This window comes from Argopecten irradians, chromosome 10 (genome assembly GCF_041381155.1).
Source record: "Argopecten irradians isolate NY chromosome 10, Ai_NY, whole genome shotgun sequence".
In the NCBI taxonomy this organism is placed as follows: Eukaryota; Metazoa; Mollusca; class Bivalvia; order Pectinida; family Pectinidae; genus Argopecten; species Argopecten irradians.
In genome coordinates this window covers 17,896,170-17,917,751 of record NC_091143.1, presented here as the reverse complement: position 1 = coordinate 17,917,751, position 21,582 = coordinate 17,896,170, and the positions used below count along the sequence as shown (strand labels likewise).

Here is a 21,582-nt window from a genome sequence, read left to right as displayed (position 1 = left end):
ACAGTATAGTTACTGTGCTGATAGAATTTCTCACATTCCGATCTTGGTGAACTGTAAACAAATTACTCCAACTTCAGGAATTTCAGCAGTAATAGCTAGATATCCATAGGTTCTCGTTCAAAACAACCGACATAAATTCAGACACGTGTTATTAAATTAACCACTATAGTATTCCATTCTGTAACATACTAACAAACTTTTTATACAGATGAACACATGCAAAACACAAAATGGAATTTTATTATATTGAATTTCGGCATTCGCGGTAGTGTGGAAAGATTGCATCGTATATCAAAAACGACTTAGGAACATGCAAACATTTTTCAAGTAATTTTGTTTAACGATGGATTTGCTTCAGTTTTGCTGAAAAACAAAACGTTAGATATTTACAGATGGAAAAAACTATTTATAAACCTAAGGCTTATGTTTTATACATATTGTTAGTATCTTTAAAACCATCCTAATATCTAGACCGCACACTTTTATATCCAAACCACACCATAGTCATTGTTACGAGAAATTAATGGATGTCTAGGAAATTTTGGGAAACTGGTCTACCGCAGGGTGGAAAAGTTGTATATATATTTCAAGACATTAGGCCATAGACGACAGTTTGAGACTACAACACGCCCAGATATTTACGCGGCTGAAGTGGCAGTTACTTCTGTAAGTTTACGTATTGTTCATGTCACAGAAGCCGCCATGTGTGTGGCGAAACGCAACACAAATAACCGGGAACTGCAGTTCTAAACGTCAAACGAGCCAATCAGATAATCCGTTACATCAGTTTATCTCAGTGGTGACGACTTGAACCATCACATACGTGCTATAGGATGCGATGATTACAACTGACTTTAAAGCAACTCTTTAACTCATAAGCATTATGGGATCTGAATTCGACCAATGGAAACATACGTTGCATGAGAGAAGCCTCATAAATGAGAATTAACATCCCACCACCATCCCGCTGGAATCAATTTCTCAATCTGGATGTAATTCATTGGTCATTTAGGGTTTTTGTACAATTTTTAAACGAATAGTGTTGTAATTCAAATTATGAGAGTTAGCAAAGCTAAATGCTACCAATAGCTATACAATATCAACAGAAGCTTTTGATGTTCGGAAGAAACCAGTAAAAATCAGACCGCTAGGAAATGATATAGTTCACATTTAAGACTAGGTGTTATTGATTGAAAACGATGTTAAATTAATGGTAGTTTCAATTCAAACCACTGACAACGATTTTGACCTACATAGATTTTTTTTGACAAAACAAAAATATTTCTTTATAATTGCACAATTCGCACCATGAAAATCACCCAATCAGTGAATCCGTTATTTCTTAATCACGTCAGTAACCATCGGTTTGATTGGTTAAAAGAAACCATTACGTTCTAAAGTGACATTTACGATCACTGGCTTTTCTCACTGGCATGTCTGGACTTTCTAGAAAATACAAACAATTGTTCCATTATTCTGCTTGTTTAAAGTTTACACTCGATGTATTGGTACCAAGCTCTTGTTAAAGATAGCAACATTTCCCTGAACGAAATTTATGCATTTTAGGTCGAACTACGTCACTGCGCAGATGTCGGGCCGTTAGTGAGATCAAAGATGACCGGCTATTTACGAGTGTTATCGCCACCCCTGAAAACACTTGTGGTGTTACATATATCACACTTAGAGAGCTGCTCGTCTTATCAGTTGGACTACTTGAACAGGTAGAAAGTGATATACCTAGCAGTAAATAATAGTTTTTTCTACTGTTGCCTTGCACACGCCAAGGAAATAGAACGCTTCTGACAAAAAGATGGTTAGCTATAAACTCCCGTTTTACAGAAACGAAGAAAGTATAACTTTAAATGATTTAATCAAATATAAATGCAGTTTCGGTAAAGACTGTTTTTTAATCAGACACATCAGATGTTTATTGAACTTAAGGTTGGATGTCATTTTTATCATTGAGTAAATTTCATTTGTATCCCTTTTGAAAACAATACTCTTTTCATATTTTACGTTTCAAAACACATCAGACATCTGGACCAATTTACATTTATGATTAAATGTTATCAATATATACATGTAGTTCCTATTGTCATTTCAAATTTAGAGTCCACTTCGATTAGAATTGTCACATCTAGATCAAAATCACATTTAAATTTCATTCCTGTTGAAGTTTTCATGACACTGATTCACCTCATATACTCAAATATCCCTTACCATTTCCCATTCATCATCCGTCCCAATTCTTTTTCATGCATAATACACGGTTTTCTGCGTTAAATTTTCTTACATAAGAATTAGTGCATCCATGTTCATGGCCGAGACACACCAAAGTCTATAAAAGTGGTAGTTTCTGCTCCTGCTTAGCGTTCAACATACAGGGAGAAGACGATTGGTTAGCCCGTTGTGAGTATAATGTGACCGAGTGGGGTGTGTTGCTTGGTGTTTTCGGCGGCATGCTTCAGTGTTATTGCACTATAAAAAGCAACAGTTCCACTATACAAGAAGGCACAGCACGAACATACCGGAGTCTTCCAAAACACGCACTTCGCACTTCAGACTGTCTTTACATGACTTTGGATATTAATAGGACGTTTAAATAATAAAACAATCAATCAAAAGCGTTCATAACATCTCTAAATATGCAAAGAGGCGATTGCTTACATGTTCAGTCTGATGTACATTGTATTACTACATTTATTGTACGATGTTATGCTCTTCAGGCTGAAAAATAAGCTATTGCCTCCTTGTATATTCAACGCGTGTTTGAACACGGATGCACTGCAATTCTCATATAGGACCATTAACATAGAAAATCGGGTATTAACTTTGATCTTATGTAGATAAAATAGCTCCTTGTTATATCTTAACCTCTTGTAGTTATACATGTAATACACCCTTACCACTTGATGGTGTATCAGCGAGTCTCAATTGTTTTAAAGTCAGGCTCAGCGATGTATTCCTGTGTATTTAACGCTAATCTATTAAAACCAATTTGATATGATGGAGTATAGTTAAAACTACAAAATAATGTAAAGTATGATACAATCAAACTTCATAACTGGAGTCAATCAATCAAATCTTTTTTGTTTCCAAGTAAAACAAAGCAGTCAAAACAAATGAATGAGTGAGTTATATCACTAACTGTATAAACATACAAACATTGTGGAGAGAGAAAAAAATGCAATAAAAATCAGAGTCGACTGGATTAGACAAGGAGGGCAACTATAAAATAGGACTTATAGGGTTCTAATAATGTAATGGTGTTGCGGTTAGTGGAAAACTACGAAAAAAATCTTTCGGCATTTTTATGTCCTTATCATACTAGAATCTGTGCGTTATTAGTCATCGGTCGGGTGGTCTTGTATCACAAATGAACACCACAATTAAAACAGAGATGGGATACTTTAGAGAGCTATATCAGCTCAGAACAGCTGCCGGTTTTTTTCTCGATATAAGAATCTGATCTATTTACTTATTATTATTTCTGGACTTCAGAAATTTTAAGGATGTTATCATATATGTCTTCTTTAGAGAGTTAAAATCCAGATCCGAGAATAAACGATAAAAAATGTCGACATTTTAGTTTTATGGGTTGTAATTTAAGATAAGAAAATTATCATGAGAGTTCTTACTTTCTTAAATTAAGAACCAGCACCTGCTACTGAAAAACAACACAAAGAACTCGAAACCAACAGCAGACTAGTATATTATGAAGTAATGTGTACGTTTAAACAAGAACTGGAACGGTCATTCTCAAATTACAGTAAATAAAGGAAATAGCATATTTTAAAAGTAATTTGTGAAAGTGAAGTCTGGAACTATTTAGAAAAAATAGGCTGCAAAGTTTTAACTTAATATCTTTATGAATTACGAAACATGTAAAAAGCATTATATTACTTATACATAATTGTAGATTTATGCAAAGGTCAATTGCGCCGGAAAAATTTAGATATATAAGACACAGACTGGCTCTTAAAATAATTTATTAAAAATAATAGGAGGAATGATGCATTTTTGGGGTGAAATTTTGTAAAGCAGAATTTAAACTATCCCAAATGGCACCAGGTGCATTTCCACATGCGAAACCTGCCAGGAAGCTTACAACTTTTCTGAAGATAAACAGGGATTCCCACTGTTTCGGTTTCCGCGCATTCACCGTCATACACATGCTATGTAATAATATACAGAAAAAAGACTAAACCACGTCTGTGGCATGTATATATTTTAAATAAACCATCCGCATTTAGAGAGACTTTCTGATGAGAAACCAGGTCAAAGACGAGCTCGAATTAAATGATTTGCCACTGCATTTTCTCTCTTTAAAAACATCTTTAGCGAAGAACTTCCATTGCTATAAAACCTTATCCTCGAATATAATGTTTAATTTTACATGTGCATGAAAAATGGTTGTAATAAAGGTTAAAGTTGTGACAAAAACGTTCTAACGCTTTAAATACCTGGTGCTGAGCGGTAAACTGTATTTTTCAATGGTAAATTTCAAATATATATGAGCTGTGTCGATCAATCTTTGACACAAAGAATGATCGGGTCAGTATTGCAGTATATGCATATTGCACTTTCAACGACCTCTCTCGTGGTGTCTGCATCAGATATATATCCGTTCACCTATCGGCATCGATCATAGTCGTATAACCACTGAAACCTATATAAATGATATAAATGGGCGTGTTTATGAAGCCTCGCCGGCGAAAATCTTGGCCGTCACGATATCGTGTGTCCAAATTCGACAAAGACAGCTGTTTGTCAGTGTAGAAGATAAGTATCAGTGACAAGAAGATCCGGATTTCAGCACCGACGTTTGTTTCGTCAATTATACCGCCAGATCCGTTCCTTCGTGATGATTAAAACACAGTTGTACTGTTGTGTTTCATTGAAGAAGCCGACAAGTTGGGATTTATGAATGGATTAAGCAGTTAAAACAAATTAATTTCAAAATACAAAGAACAGGGATCACTCCCTGTGGTACACCCTTAAAGGGAGATAATCTGTCTTTTGTTATCATAATCTAATATTTGTTTTCTATGCGACACGAGAGGGCGCTGTATGTCACGAACGTGACTACCGATAAATATTATCTGAACGAAAATCACCATGACGATGAGTTAATAAAATGGCATTCATTCAGCTTTTCATTCATTCTTAAAACATAAGCATGACACATCTATAGAAATCCATTTAAGTGAGGCTACAATGTAGAGGTATACGTTTATAAGTTTTATACATGCGTTTAACGAACAAAAGCTGTCCAAACAAATCCCACCCCGGAAGGATATAAACAAATCCATTATAAGAGCTGGCCGATAAACAGTTCAGAAAGAAGACTTTGACAAAAAAAATAGCTAAACTGGCACCTTTGGCCCCTTGGCCACTTCCTCGGATCCCTGGAATTCATCCTGACTATTTGTAAAATTGTTTACTGCAAGCCATAAAAGATGACATGTACCAATGCAATGTGAGTGTTATCCAATTAGTAGTTTTTGAGAAGATGCTGTTGATATTTAAATAGCCGAATTGACCAATTTTGACCGGTAAGGACCTAAGGTCGATGATATTTTTCAAGGCATCCCAGACATTCTTCGTCAGGCATGTCCTCCAGTAGCCCAGGCTGTTAAATTGTTATTTATTAAACCGGAACTCTATCTTATATTTAAAGTAGTTGCTAATAACTGCATTCTTAGTATTAACTAGGTCTAAACTGGACAAAAAATTACAGTAGTTGGTTATGGTGATTCGTGCTGACTTCATTTAACCATTTTTGATTACACGCATTAATACACTATTGGTCTATTAACACGCCAATGGTAGTATTAATCAAATATTAGCATATCACATGATGTATGATAATTATAGAAAACTGTTTAACCTTTGTTTTATGTTGCCAAATCTGACAAACTTCCACAAACAACATTTTCACATACCGATGTTTGGTGATTTTATACGGAGTGTTTTTGACATTCTGACAAGCTTATTCAAACACCATTTTCACATATACATTCTGTATATAAAGAGTTGTGGTATCAGCATAGTGTACTAGTAGTGTCAAATTCATCACTCACGCTGACACAAATTGTGAGAAACAGCTCATTACATTGCACAAGATAAGCAGCCACTAGAATTATATCATAAATGACATTTCAGACAGTCTAGTATATATGTACAAATAACATTACAAAGCTTATAACTATATATTACTGAAATAGCACCCAAATTACAGCAAAAAATCCTATCTCAGACATTAAGTAAGGATAAGTATACAGTAATTACCGAAGTCAGTTAATGTCGTGTTTGCGGAAAAAACGCCAAGAAAAATAGTGGTTACATACCAGTTCCAAACCGCAAGCAATTATACGAGCTTCATCCTAAATAGAGTTCAAACCAATATCACTGTTTTGTCATTCTAATATAAATTGGATATTACCTTTTGTTATGATAGGAGGGTGTGACAACAAGTATTATTTGTGTTTCACCATAACACTGGATGTTTATTCAGGTAAATACCATTAATAATACTCTCGGTATAATCTACTGAAAATCACATACTTTTCGCGCACACAATATTTCACGTGTTCGTTATTTTCAACGTATCCACGAATACAATCTGATATTCATATATATATACATCTTATAGAATAATTCGCGATACATTTGAATTCGCGATCATGTGTTGATAAGTTAGTGTTATTTACATTTTATAATTACGTTTTATAGAATAATTCGAGAAACATTTGAATTCGCGTTACAGCTCTCTCGCGAAATAACGCTAAAATTTGAATCCCATGAACACTAAGTGGTTTACAGTATAATATGTGTCTTAAAGTTTCATTTACGTCATATCAGCATTCAAGTAATATCATGCATTAACCACGCATGCTTTACACATCTCAGTTGTGTAGTCAATTATCATTTCAGTCGTTTTACAAATATCAGGCCAAGACAAAACCAGACAGTTCTACCTGGATTGTCACTTATCCTCACTACATAAACACCAAAGGAACAGCATCACAAGCCGGTATGCATCAATATGTTCTGGCATGTTACGGTTCCTTGCATAGATAAACAAGGTCTAAGCAACCCTAATTCAAATGACATTTTTATTTCTTTAAGCCCGAAGAATAAACACATCAACCACAAAAGGGCGGAACTCTTTCGTCAGTATGAATTTGTTTATTGATGATGTACGACTGTGTATAATAACGTAACCTTAGAAGAAAGGGGAACATATGAAAGGGCGTGGTATAGGGTACTGCATCCGTAAGTTCTGAATCATGTTCGTTATCATTCAGGCGCCTCCCCCATTCTCCTTCCCTCAACAAGCACACAGATAAACATACAACCACAGTAAAAAAACAAGGTATCCGTTTGTCTTGGCATCCATTTGTATGGTGTCAACAGGTACCTGAACCTGAGACAGACGACATCTGGAATGTCGTTTACACGTGGAAGTACAAGTACCACTGAACTACCAGTCACCGTTTGATTACGATTGCATTAGTCGTAGAAAGCGAGGAACAGGTTCAATTAGCAGAATATGCGCCCGACAGATATGCAGACAATTATGAAAAGTATGAACTTGGCAAAACACTAATCCTGCCTGATGGAAATGTGACACGTAAAAACAACCTGTTATAGAATGTTGGATACCTCGTGAACACATCTGGATATGCTTAGAACAAACGTTAATTACAATGGTTTATTATTATCAATGGACATCCGGGGAAGTTGCCGTCAATTGATGACAGGAAGTTAGAGCAAATAAAAAGCCAAAACAAATGAAACAATGAAGTGTACGTTGTCAAGGCCAGGCAAAGCCTAGTAACAGGTAGAGTCATGAAGGCGGTAGACCAGTAACTTACCAACTAATGACCAGGCCAGACGTATTCACGAACTCCTCATCTCCATCCTCTCAGTACAATCTCATTATACCGAGGAAACAAACATGTGTATATTGTTCTCTTGTGTATAACCTGTACGGACAAATGCATGTCTGTTTCACATAATCAAAGAGGATTGTTTACCTTCTCATACAGACACGTGTCGATAGACGGGGAAGAATTAGAGATGTTCAACCGGGGAGGTATTCTCAACGTTAACTTCAGTACCAAGACAATACGAGGACGGGGAATTGCATGAAATCAGACAAAATAAAACTAAAGAATGGTATATAGTTCTTCACGTAGAATGTTCACATGTAAATATAGCATACACATTACTACTGTCAGATACAATCGACAACTGTAAAATTGATAGACATTCTTATCGTTCGTAAGAAATGGACAGAAGCCAAAATATGCAAATGGCGATTCAAACATGACAGCAGTGAAGTATGGGCAAGAACTCGAGCCTAGTAAGCTGTCCACGGTAATGATGGCGGATTTCAGTTTTTACTTATGTTTACTGCCAATATACCTGTTTGTGGCGTAAAGTTGGTCAGAATGACGATTCACCTGTCAGCGGGTTGTTGTTATGAGCTGTTTTGTAAGTTTTCGGATTAATTACGATCGACGCTGAGAACTTTCAGGACATATCGTATTTGACAAGAGAAGAAAGCTGATATTTTGACGCTTTGCGCTTGTATATACAATCATACAACCGCAGAACTCTTGCCAGTCCATGTTATAATTGACCGCAAAAAGGCGTTTGTTTCTTTATGCACTATGTATTGGTAACATTTCTAGAACTTATATTTTGCCTATACAAGATAAAACCTTTGCGAAACCACAAATAACATCAAAGTTGATTGATGTCTTGTACTTTAACATGTACTTTAAGTATAGTACATTTCTCTTGTAAGTGACAGTGTCATTTTCAGTTTGGTTTGGTTTTATTTTGATAACCATTCTAGCAGCAGTCATGTAATTTGAGAACAGCGTCTCTTGCACACATACGCATGTGTTACGTTTGATTCTGTATATGGCCCATCTAGTTTTTAGGGTTTATTTATATTGCTACTCCGGCCCATCGTAGCAAGCATTCGCAGTAACCACCGCCATCCGGTATAACATGTTAGTTACTGCAGGCTCAACAGACACAAATATAGGTTTGCAAAAGATAATTCCCCTTCTCTTGCCTTTTTGAAGTGCTATCACACTGAAGCATACAGCCAAACATCTGACAACACACCCATCCGGTCACATACATGTAATACTGACACCAGGTAAACAAGTCGTCCCACTCCATTTTTATAAAACATGGTGTGTCTCGGCCATGAGAGACCGACCTGCTGTTTGGTAAAGCACTTCACAGAAAATTATATATTTAATCTTCCGCTACCATAGTACTAATACTTATCAGATATTCAGTCGTAAAACAAAACGCTGTGAATTATAGGTGTTACTTGTAGACTTGATAACGTTATTATCTCGGCCACAGTATGATATGTAACGTGGCCAGCGTTACTGTGGAGGGGTACTATTAAATTGTACACCACACTAAGAGTGTGAAGTATTTATGAGAAATACTGTAATACTATCCGAATTAACCAACATAAAGAAATTTGCTGGTGCCATGTCTGTTTCTCGATAACATCATTCATATCTCTACAGTGCTATTATATTTCAGCCAGATTTCAGACATACGTTGTATAATGGGATTTTTTTTATATTTCTGTCTTGACGGCATCAACCAAGAATTTGTTTCAACCAAACACTACTATTAAGTACATGGCTGGGAAATAAAATTCTTTTGGTTTTTAATTCGAAAAAAGGAGGACGGTTAAATTCAGATTACGTCCGATATCGTACTGAATATTACCACCTTGTTTGATAAGTAAACATCATGTTTTATCATAGTTATCTGAACAGTAGTCAGGCACTGGCTGTTTTATTGATGACACGACTGTTTGTTTTTGTTTTTTATCTCGTGACAAACAAAGTTATTTCGGGACGCGCCAGGAGAAGAGTGGAGAGAAGCCGGAGTACGCTTGAGAAAATACACCAACCTTCGTTCAATATGACCTACGTCCGTGTCTTTCAGTACTGAACGTAGATTTTGTTTTGACCCACCTTGGCACTTTACTATCAAAATCTTGATGAATAGGGCTTAAGTTCACATGTTGGAACACTGAACTGCTCGCCTAAGGTGGCTCAACACTACTGATGGTATAAACGTCCAGATATAAAGAAATCTTGGTTGATGGTATTAGAGTCAAATGAAAAGTAAATACGAACACCAACGAAAAGAAAAAAGAAAATTTAACTTTGAGATCGTTGGCAAAGTAACTACCATTACTGCCAGAAAATATACCCTCATGAACCACACATAAAGAGTTAGCGGGGTGTGTCGGTGACACACGATGGTTTCTTCGTAATTAACCGATATCTGCCACACAATTAAATATTGCCAATACAATTATGAAAAAAAGTATCAAAATGTTTGCTTTCCTATTAAACATTAAGATCTTTCCTGAGATTTTGATAGCGATGGCAGTAACTGGCGGACCGTGCCATTATATTCAAACATCCATCAAATTCTTGAATGTTTTTTACAGGTGAAATCGAAATAAATCTGCGTTGATGGACGTTGTATGACCCTTTGAGCCAGTTTTCCCGTTAGTCGTCATGTCTGAAACGGTTTCAAAGACGCGAGGTTTTATTTAGGCTATCCAAGTAGCATGTCTGGTGCGTACATTCTGATTTTGATTGACTGTTATAACGCTCTTAGCAATAACGTTTTTTGGTGTAATACTACCGTCACCAGAATTTGCAATAACTTATATTTGAAGATGCTTCGTATATACTGAATTTTCTTTAACGTAGAAACCTAAAATAAACTTTATTTTCTCTACAAAGCGTTTGAGGGTTTTCATGTCTAGTAAGGTTCCCATCAATACCATAGTATATAATACAAATATTCAACCATGTCCTGTAAGTCCTTTAATCATTGGTTAGGAATGACTTTAAAATGTGAGTCACTCTGTTGGCGCACGTGCACGTAAAACACGCGCACATTACGTCAGGATGACGCCCCGTGGTACTTATCTTGTGATTTTTTCCGACACAGGTTAGTAAAGCAACCATCTGTTCTCAGATACATCATCTCTCATCGTTTGATACCATGGACATTTGTTTATATTGTACTGAAATATATACCCTACAGAGACCGTTACTCTTATTGCAGAGCTTCCGTTTTGAACGTTTTCCAATAAGACTATGATGAAAAAAAATCTTGTTAAGCCATCTTTTCTATTTCCTAATGCTCTCAAGCGAGGAGATATAGTATTCATCATCGCGGAAGTAATTCCGACATCTCTTAAGTCATTAATAAAGGCCGACACCACATCATATATTACGGAAGCGCTTACCAACGTCTTGCAAAGATATGGTTAAGTAGTATAGGTAACAGTAACTCGACTACCTAGACGTTCTAAGGGAAAAAGGTAAAGCTATTTCTAGATTTTTTATCTACTATTACGTCAAAGATACCGCTACATAAACAAAACATACCTAAACGTTTAAGACAAACATAGAACATGCGTTTGCTATTTTTAGGAGCATATCCCTTCCACGACGATATTCGAAGCTATCTTAATTTTGATACAATGAATGCGATTTTTGATAACGATTTTTGTCGAAAGTACATTTTGATGCTATTTCTATATTGAAAAAAAACAGAAGTCACGAAAACAAGCAAAACTTTCACCAAAATTTACCACGCACGTGTAATCGGAGGAAGGAACTTGCGCGTCGGACTATTTTGTTTCCTTTTTCCATACCCTTTCCCTCCAAGTTGAGATGTATGTGTCTAAATAAGAATCTCACAGTGAGATGTACTGGGCATATGTAAACATGTTTAGAGGTGACTTGTGATGTCACTCATGCAAGTATCGATATTGACAGACCGTATAACACTGATACTGTTTTGAGGCTTTAGAGGGACGTATCAACATGAGGAAATTAATAATTATGCAATAAAATGATTGGCCGCCAATAGAATATACATGAACTGTTCCTTCAGTATGAACTTGCGGAATGGTCATGAGCAATTTGTTTGTTTGATTAATTATCGTGTATAAACAACCAGAGTCATGTAAAGATGACCTCCCGTGTATGCGATGTGTAACGTGTGTGAATGATGCTAGGTTTTATTTAATTTGCACTAGTTAAGCTTATCTTGTTTTATAAATAGATAGAAGATGTGGTATTTAAGCTAGTCACATATATTCCTGGCAGTATGCATTTATGTTGTTTGCCAAGCTTAGGATCTCATATTTTCTATTCCTAACTAACATTCATCTTCCTAACGTCTCCCTTTACACCGTTTGACGTTTGACCTTCGGTTGAGGCAAGAATTATACCGCACTCTCCCAAAACACGCACCACGTATTTAATACACGCAACACACCGCATACATGGGAGTCCGTCTATACCTGAATCTGGCTGTTATAAAGACGTTGATATAGTCATACAAACAAACAAAATAAAATCCTTTAAACTTATCTGATTAAAACGAACAAAAAATGATTTGTTTTCAAAGTAAGAAATTCATTGACGTAAAATTAAACAATGCAAAGTCTTTTGAAAAAAATAAGATCGCAATAACTATCAATGTTTTATCGCTAACATATTGAATATTGAAGCGTATCTATCCAAATTGTACCGAATGTGAACAACCCCTAGGCCCGTATACGTGACGGCCTTAATAAACAGAGATCCTCCTCCTCACTTCCGGTGCTTAACAGTCACTGTCTAATGTGGGGTTATACCGTACAAAGCACATATAGAAAACAGCTGATGTTTTACTTACTTCAGTCCGCAACCTGGCTTTTATTTTGAGAAAATGTATCAGTAAGTACACTGCTCTTACCTGTCTCAAGAACACATAAATTAAATTTGAATGTTTCAGATTTGTTAAGATCAAATGTGAAAGTTTATGGAATTTGATGGAATACTTAACCATTTTGAAACGATACTAGTAGAATAATGGTTATATTATAGCTCTCTAAAGAGTTCTAAAAAGATAATGATGTCGACCAAAAAGTATAGTAGGCCGGTCATTATTTTTTGCAAGCGCATTGATTTATTTACTATTCTCAAAAGAAATAAGTGTTATCGTCCCGTAAAATGACTTAAACTAATGAAAAAAATCATCATGGACCGAGACATCATTTGCTATAAAGCATATCTTCTGTTTCCTGTTGTCACATTATCACGACGCGTATTCGCAAATGTGTTGTCAAAGATACTCGACTGTCGGGATTATCTATGCCATGTTACAGCTATCATGCCTTGAACAACAATAGGTGAAATGAAAAGTTTATTCCACGGACCAAACAAGCAATGCTGTATTTGTTGATATGGCATATAGTCAATTTGTTATATCTTATATTTATTTAAAGAGCTTTAAATTGTCACGACTTTCACTAAAAACAAATTGATTCAATTTTAGTGATTTTAAATGTTAGCGGTCTAGCCAAATTATTCAAGTATTTCACCACATTACACGTATCAAATTTTCGATACTAAAGCGATGTGCTGCAAACTCGCAAAATACTATCCCTGCAAAAAATATCAGCTCAACGGCATTTATCTATGTTCTTATTATTGTTAGGTCATCTGAATCGAAGGGCCAGGATGACCTTTAGTCGTCATATTTCGTCCGCCGTCGTGCACCGTCCGCCGTGCGCCGTGCGTTTACTTTTCACACTTTGAACTTCTTCTCAAGTTCTACCAGTGCGTTTTGGCTGAAACCTGCATAAAATGATCCTGACATGGTCCCGACAAATTGTTGTTACTTTTCGGGTCGATCCGAAATCCAAGATGGCGGCAACAGCCGCCTTCTTGAAAACACATTTTGAACTTCTTCTCAAGTTCTACCGGTGTGATTTGGCTGAAACTTGCATGAAATGGTCCTGACTTGGTCCCGACAAATTGTTGTTATTTTTCGGGTGGATCCGAAATCCAAGATGGTCGCCACAGCCGCCATCTTGAAAAAACCATTTTGAACTTCATCTTAAGTTCTACCGTTGTGATTTGGCTGAACCTTGCATAAAATGATGCTGACATGGTCCCGACAAAGTGTTATTACATCTCTGGTTGATCCTAAATCGTAGATGGCTACCATGACACTATATCTAATTAATTTCCTATATGATTAATGCCAAGGTAGTCAGATGACCGTTAAGACCCTTGGACCTCTTGTTTCTTGATGTACTCCTAAATCATTCATATACAAGTGTAGTATGCCTTTGCCATACCATAACTCATTAGCTTGTACCGATTAACCCTACAGACCAAGCTACCGTAGAATGTGAAAACACTTTGCTCTTTGATCGTCCGAAAAGTTCTAACAGTCACAGTTTCTGCCTATTTAGAACTTCCACGGGCAGTGTTTTCTCGTGTGCCCGGTTTAAAGGAGTAGGTACATAGTTATATAGGTGTTTATAACATAAACATCCTGAACGCATACTTGCTCCTCAGGTGACCATTACAACAGAATAGCTATAGGCACGGAGTGGAGATGTGTCAAAGGGAAATAATATGAATATTAAAATGAGTTCATCTGAACTACACTACAACTGCGCGTTTGTCGGAGAGCAAACCCAAAATACGAACAAAATATGTTGAAAATGATTAATGCTCAAAAGACATTAACAATGCAAATAAGATACGAAATTATAATCATGATAATTGTTAGTAATTGACTCTGACACATCGTAAATAAGAAACTATGTAATAGTTATTTTGGCTATTCTACAGTGTTGAGAAATTTCTTTGTACAATATGATTTTGAACGGACATTCCAAAACTCCATATACTTATCAACTACTGGTGTATTTCGATTGTATTACCCTCGAAATGTTTCATTCATTTGTCTCACTGATCTGACTTACATCATGTGTGTTTCACAGATACTATGCTACTACCGTTCATTCAATATGTCTATTTGAGCTGTAGCTTTTATCAGAACTATATCCAGGGGAATTTTGGAAATATAGGTATCATACTAAGCCAGCTTTCCTTCAGAGAACACGGGCTCGGAGATACTCATATGCTCAAATACTGTTCGCATAACCCTCTGATACATAGATACAGAAAATTATGTTCTGTACCATCAAAATACTTCATAACCTCCAATTATATGTTAGATAAGAGAGTTTGCATCCGTTTAGCATTGGACCGGATTCCATAAATCACTGATACAACTAAAATTATGTAACTGAATACAAACATGGGAGATTGTACAGATGATAATACAGACAAAGTTATACACAACAGAAATTAATGCATACGATGATCCCCGATCTTTGGTTAAGCGTTTTTATCGCAGTAATATACCTCATGTATTATCAAAGTAGGAGGAAATCCTCTGATATCTTGTATATACTGGATTTTGTGTTGTTTTTTTACACTCATATTTGCGGATAAGTTGGCATCTAAACCATTCATAGTAAACACCGCTATTTTAAGATATATAACTTTATAGCATGTAATCTATTATACTATTATAGTACAAGCAGAAATTAAAGTAAAAACACTAGGGAATGCATTCAGATGCGAGCTTAATAATTTACCAATATAAAACCATTCGTCTGACTGACCATAGTCAATGATACATATTGTTATAATGATACAAAACAGAAGAAAAAAACCAGCATTTATCATAATGATGCCTTAGCTGTATCATTAATCTTCGACAGAGATGTACTAAATATAGGAATCTCATACTTGTTTTCCAACTTCTGAATTTTTCAAAATAGGAGATTATCAGACTTGAACCCCTAATTACGATTATGGGCATGCATTTATGTTGATTTAACACGTAATTGATTACACATTTCGTGGTAATTGGCTCCACGTGTTAGGACATTTTATACGTGTAACTACTGACCAATAGGGAAGGATACACCACGTGACCTCACAGCAGAACAGTATGATAAGCTAATGACCGGTTGTTCGGTCTACGCAAAGTAAACAAGAAGCTTAGAAATTCATACTTTCCATCATACCATCGTTTGTTGTGATGGAGCTGGTGTTCTCTTTCTGACGGAATTCGAGTAGCAACCGACAGATAAGTACAAAAAACCAACAAACAACAAACAACAGTACCAAAATGTTAATAGTAAAGGGCTTAGTAAAACACCATCAATACCGTTAGACAGTACAACATGTAATTATCCCAACATTGAATCGGTTAAACAAAGAGTTGTTCCAAACTCGAAGAAAATAACACATATACTGAACCATAAGTTCCAGTAGAGTGAGCACGCGTCCTATTCTATCCAATACTGTAATACACTTGTTATACAGATCTTAGTTAAAGTCACAATTTCAGGTTAAAATAGGGCTGTTGATTTCAACTATTTGAGAATTGTTACTATCAAGTATGATTTTTAATTCAATTTACTACTATAAATATTTTAAATAAGCTGTATCATTTTAGGTAGGTTTGCTAATCATCAGTCTTTGTGTTTATCTGACAATGTTGTAATTAAAAAAAGTTCTGAAACTCGTATAACCACTGATGCTACCCAATACAACATAACCAAAGCAGCTTGAAACGTACACTTATTCATGTTATTGATATCAAAAGCTAATCACAATATTTAGGAATTTGTAATCCGATTTCCACTGAACGATATTAAAAAAACAAGTCCATAAGTAAAACTTATGGTGATGGGATAATTACAGATTTTCAAACAAAATGACATCTTCAATTGATAATACGAAGCAGTTTTTTTCAGATACCTAATAAGCTTGCATATGAATACTAAGTTGCGCTTCCAGGAATAAAATGAATGTATTTTGTTAATTTCCTAAATACTGGTTACATAACAGTAAACAATCCCAGTGAAAAAAGATAAGTACATTTTGGGTAACCCAATCAAGATTTGTGGTGCCGTATGAGCTAATGTACTCGTTAAGTAGACAGAGAATTATTAAAGTCGTAAAATTCATGTTGATTATCAGCATTTGTTGGTTCTAAAAGACGGGCGTCTACAGAACTAAATTTATCAATTTGAATGTTTTTGCTTATTTTTCCAATGAGTCATACGTTTATGAGCTCTCCATTTCGGTTGCAATGTTACTTTATGTACAAATCGCATAATGTGAACCAAAAAGGAGAATATAAGTTTTGGTAAAATTATGAAAAATCTTTTCCCAGGCGGATAAAATTTGCTAAAGCCTTATCTTAAATGTGTCTGGCTGTCTGTGCCTGTTTTTTCATATAGAGAAATGCTGGGAACCCTTGTCTGGTAAACTGTATCAACTCATAATCTTAAAAACCTTTTTTGATGAAAAGAACAAAACTCCTGCAATGGTTCCAAACATGTCCTTAATCATACTGCTTCCATTTTCCGTTAATAAACGACTTTTAAAATGATAAACATTAGTTTTAGAGTAAATGTAGATTAAAATATCAGCAGTACATTTGATCTTTATTTTCCTGATTTGACCACTACGTTATTTCAAGCTCTCACCATTTACATTTTGATATTGAATAGATATCATGAGACAATACTTATTTGGGCGGTAGTTCGCTATTGCCGGGCAATATACAAATCAGACTAATAAGTCTAACAACTAAATGTACAAATGTCTGTATAACTTCGGATGAGGGGTCATTTATTTTAGTTATATACAAAGAAGTATATATTTAATTGCAAACATTAGTAATATTCACAATATGGCTAATGATGATTTAATCACTACTTAGTTACGATAAATATTCATATTGAATCTAGGTCACGGAAACGTTTGACTTGTGAGAAATATTACCATCAGATATATTCGTCAGATTTTAGAGCATAGTTATGGTAGGGTGACATAATGACCGTCTTATCTTAGATACTTAACAACCCAGCGTGGCACACAAACGTTAGATCACATACAGAGCTAACGTCCTTGTGGGGAACAGACTGGGTAAAGTGCCGTGTGTACCAGTCAGTAGAGTGATACGCCATCCCTCTCAGAGGCCTGCAACATTAACGACAAGTGTTATTTCCCCTTTTTATGACACACACCAATACACAGAGAAATGAAGTAGGGAGAATCATTCAGATTTATCTAAACCACTTGTAGTCATTCGAGAAGCTGACTTTTGTACAAGTTTATATGTAAATATTTAGATAATATAAATATACCAACAAAACATGTCTTTCTATATGTCAAAGCAAAGCATGTTCACTGTTTACACGATTGCATTACTAATTATTATATAATTACAGAACTATGAACTGCCATCAAGAACGTAATAAGGACATCTGTTGTATATTTATTTTATCCCCAAACCGCCTTTGGGCTATGATTACAGTAATGTCTATTTCTGTCTCTCCTTGTCATTCTGAATGCCATCTAAATGCTCTTACACTCATTGGTACTGATAACTCGATCCATCCACGCAGTGGTGTAAACATTGTAATAGATTCAGGATTCTAAAATGGATCCCCAAGAAAAATATAGCATCGGACATCACAGATGCGTTCTCTAAATTGTTTACTTGAGAAAGGTGTATTTTGTCATCTCATCTGTTCGGCTAATAGATATACTAAATGCCAAGTAATACAATGTCGTAGAGTCTTGTGATATTTGGCATTACATGTGCTCCACCTTGATCTCTAGTGTGCTCAGATAATAAGCGACTAATTACATACATGTATATGTTAATAGTTATTTGGTATGTCTCACCAACTATTTATAATTGTCTTCGTCACAAAAGGGCGAACTGGAAGAAAACATGACCATATTGTTATTATGGAAGACAAAAATAATCGAAAAATAATAATTTGTTGAAAACGTTCAATCAAGTGAGAGTTATAAACGTTAGAGTTAGGGAGATTCATTTGTTAACTACACATGCACACTATAGGAAACATACAATAACAAAGTAACTTTGGCACTATATAACTCACAATGAAACAGCGGTATCTCAATATTCCTACGCGAGCAACAGTACACTGTAATATGTTAAGCCATTAATGAATGACGACTGGGTCTTAATATGTTCGAAAGAAATGGTCTTCATTTAGCGATAATTATGATAAATGTATGGTGAATGGCTGGAAATTGGTTCATCAAATTAGTTCCGTATACTTCAAGGCTCATGCCATTGAGTGATTTAATTACATTAAGAGCTGATAATATCGTTTATTTCACCGGTCCCAGAATCGCCTGTTCTAAATGTTGGTACCATATGCACCCATGGTGTTTTGTTCCAAGGAAGTAATGACGTACTCAGTATTTAGTTCCGTTTGGTTTAATTTGTTTAACGTCCTATAAACAGCCAAGGTCATTCAAGAGCTTGCCAAATGTAGAAAAAAGTGGAAAACCGGAGTATCCTGATAAAAATCATCAAGCAGCAGTTAGTATCTGGCAATTTCCCAAAAAAGTACTTCAAATGAATAGTAAACAAATAAGCTCATGAAAAATGTTGAAATGATGAGAGAATAACAAGAACTTGTGTGAGCAGCACTTGATATGACGTCTCATTATGAAACATTACCAAAACAAGGACCACATGTTCCACAAGGATAAGAGGTATGCGGGTTGTTCGTGTGGTGTTAGCATAACAGTTCAGTCTGATCCCTGTTACTGGACGAGTGTTCATGTAACGTGGGACGTTCACCAAAAGCGCAAATAAATTGGAATGGGTTTCGCATACTGTAATTAACTTTACTTTCGTGTATACAATATTTTTTGTCTTTTGTAACATTCAGTACATTCGCGAATATCGCATTCCAGGTTTTTAAAGTTTTCTTACTGACAATCATTCATTCATACGTGTTAGGCGCTCTCACAAAACTGAACGAAAATTGTATTTGTCTTTCACGAAAATAAAGTGTAGCGTTTTAATAACTCGATGTCTGACTCACTATTATGTTCTAAATGTATTAAAGCAACATTTAAAAAAATTGCTTCAGATGAATAAAAACAAAAACAAACAAAAAAGTCCGTTCAGTATCATTATCTGTAATGAACAGTTTGTAGTTCATTGAAGTATAAATTGCATTATTAGTTATATACAATCGAAGTATATCAGACAATTAGTTATACACAATCGAAGTATCAGAAAAACTTGTCATCATGCATATTCCTGGCACTGTTTGAACGCAAAACAATCTAGCATATAGTTGCTTCATAATGCATATACACAATCGTTTTGAATAACTCTTGGTTGAACACCAGGTATCAGAAGAAAAATAACAAGTCATCGTGCATATTCCTGGCAGTGGTTGGACATGTAACCACCTATTCCCCGTGATCTTTATGGTACAGTTATGTGACTTACAACCCCGTCAGAGTAAACACCTAACCCCTAAGTACCATGCATTCCTTTGCACGTGTAATCAAAAGCCACTGAATACCATGTTACGTTGCGCTGTAGCGTTACGTACCTGTTGCAGCCTTTGCTATACGTTCAACATCTGGATTTTATTTATCTAATTACCATCGACAAATCAATACCTGATTTACTATTGTAAGATGTAGGTTTAGCGTGATATTGTAGAAACAAAAGGGAACTTTTCATCTATGAAAGGGTTTAGTTTGTTATTGAAGAGTTCTCGGAGGGAGGTAAGAATATGCATGAAAAATGCACGCCACATACGTATTTACATTTTATAAACTTATTACTGTATGGTAGATTTAATTCATGGGGGATTGGATTTTACAATGTTCATGGTAAAGCTAATTTCCGTGCAATTAAAGACCTTACCTATAAATTAAATGGGACATAATAAGATAACCTATTTATTACTGTTAGGGACACACAAATACGTGAGCAAGTATTTCTCCCTGCAAATTAGTATCAAAGCGGTGATCACGATTTTTTTTTCTTTTATTTTCTCTTCGCGAATTAAATACGTATACATCTACAGCTGGATGTTTGAAGAAAAAATAAATCTATTTATAATCTCATAAATTCGATGATTTCTTTCTTGTAAATCATTAAAAACCAGATATAACACACTTATTATCATAGTAAGTTTCCATTGTTTCTGAATATTAAAAAATAATTACATCCTCATGAAACTTGTACCGAGCCATATGCCCGGAAAACTGAATCAAAACTTAAACTAAGCCGAGATGAGTGTGTGAGATATAGTATATGGGAAAAACAGGTTTATAGAAGGAAAACTCACCTGTCACTGTCAGAACGTACACAGCCAGGAATGGCACTACAGATAGCTGTCGTTTTTTCCAGGACATTTTAAAAGTTCATTCAATAAATCCCAAATAACTCCAGACGGTAAACTCCCAGAATTAGCTCTAAAACCTAGCCCACATTGAGGAATGCTCTAATATATACACGTGTAATGCACGTCCGAACACCGGAAAGTCTGAAATTGATATAGTTCGTCCTGTGTAACTTTCCTTTAACCACCAGACTTACTCCTCAACAGCTTGACAATATTTCCTGACAGTGGGATACAGTTATTTTCTGGCAAGTCCCGAAGCAGCGGGATAGAGAGATATAATATTAGCTCTAGCACTGAATGGGGAAACGCGCCCGCGGTTTTTTGGGGAATACCCAGTTAACTTATTACTAGTATGGATTTGACTGGAGTGACCTGTGGAGCTCGGCGTCGATAGGTACACCTCACTCCCAGCCACTGTAGCC

At 35.6% G+C, this 21,582-nt stretch overlaps 1 protein-coding gene across 1 annotated transcript in view; it reads right to left on the bottom strand.

Annotated features, from left to right (window-relative positions):
* The window catches only part of LOC138333299 (hemicentin-1-like), a 69,276-nt gene that overhangs the window by 21,687 nt on the left and 26,007 nt on the right, over positions 1-21,582 (bottom strand). The gene's annotated exons all lie outside the window — the stretch shown is intronic.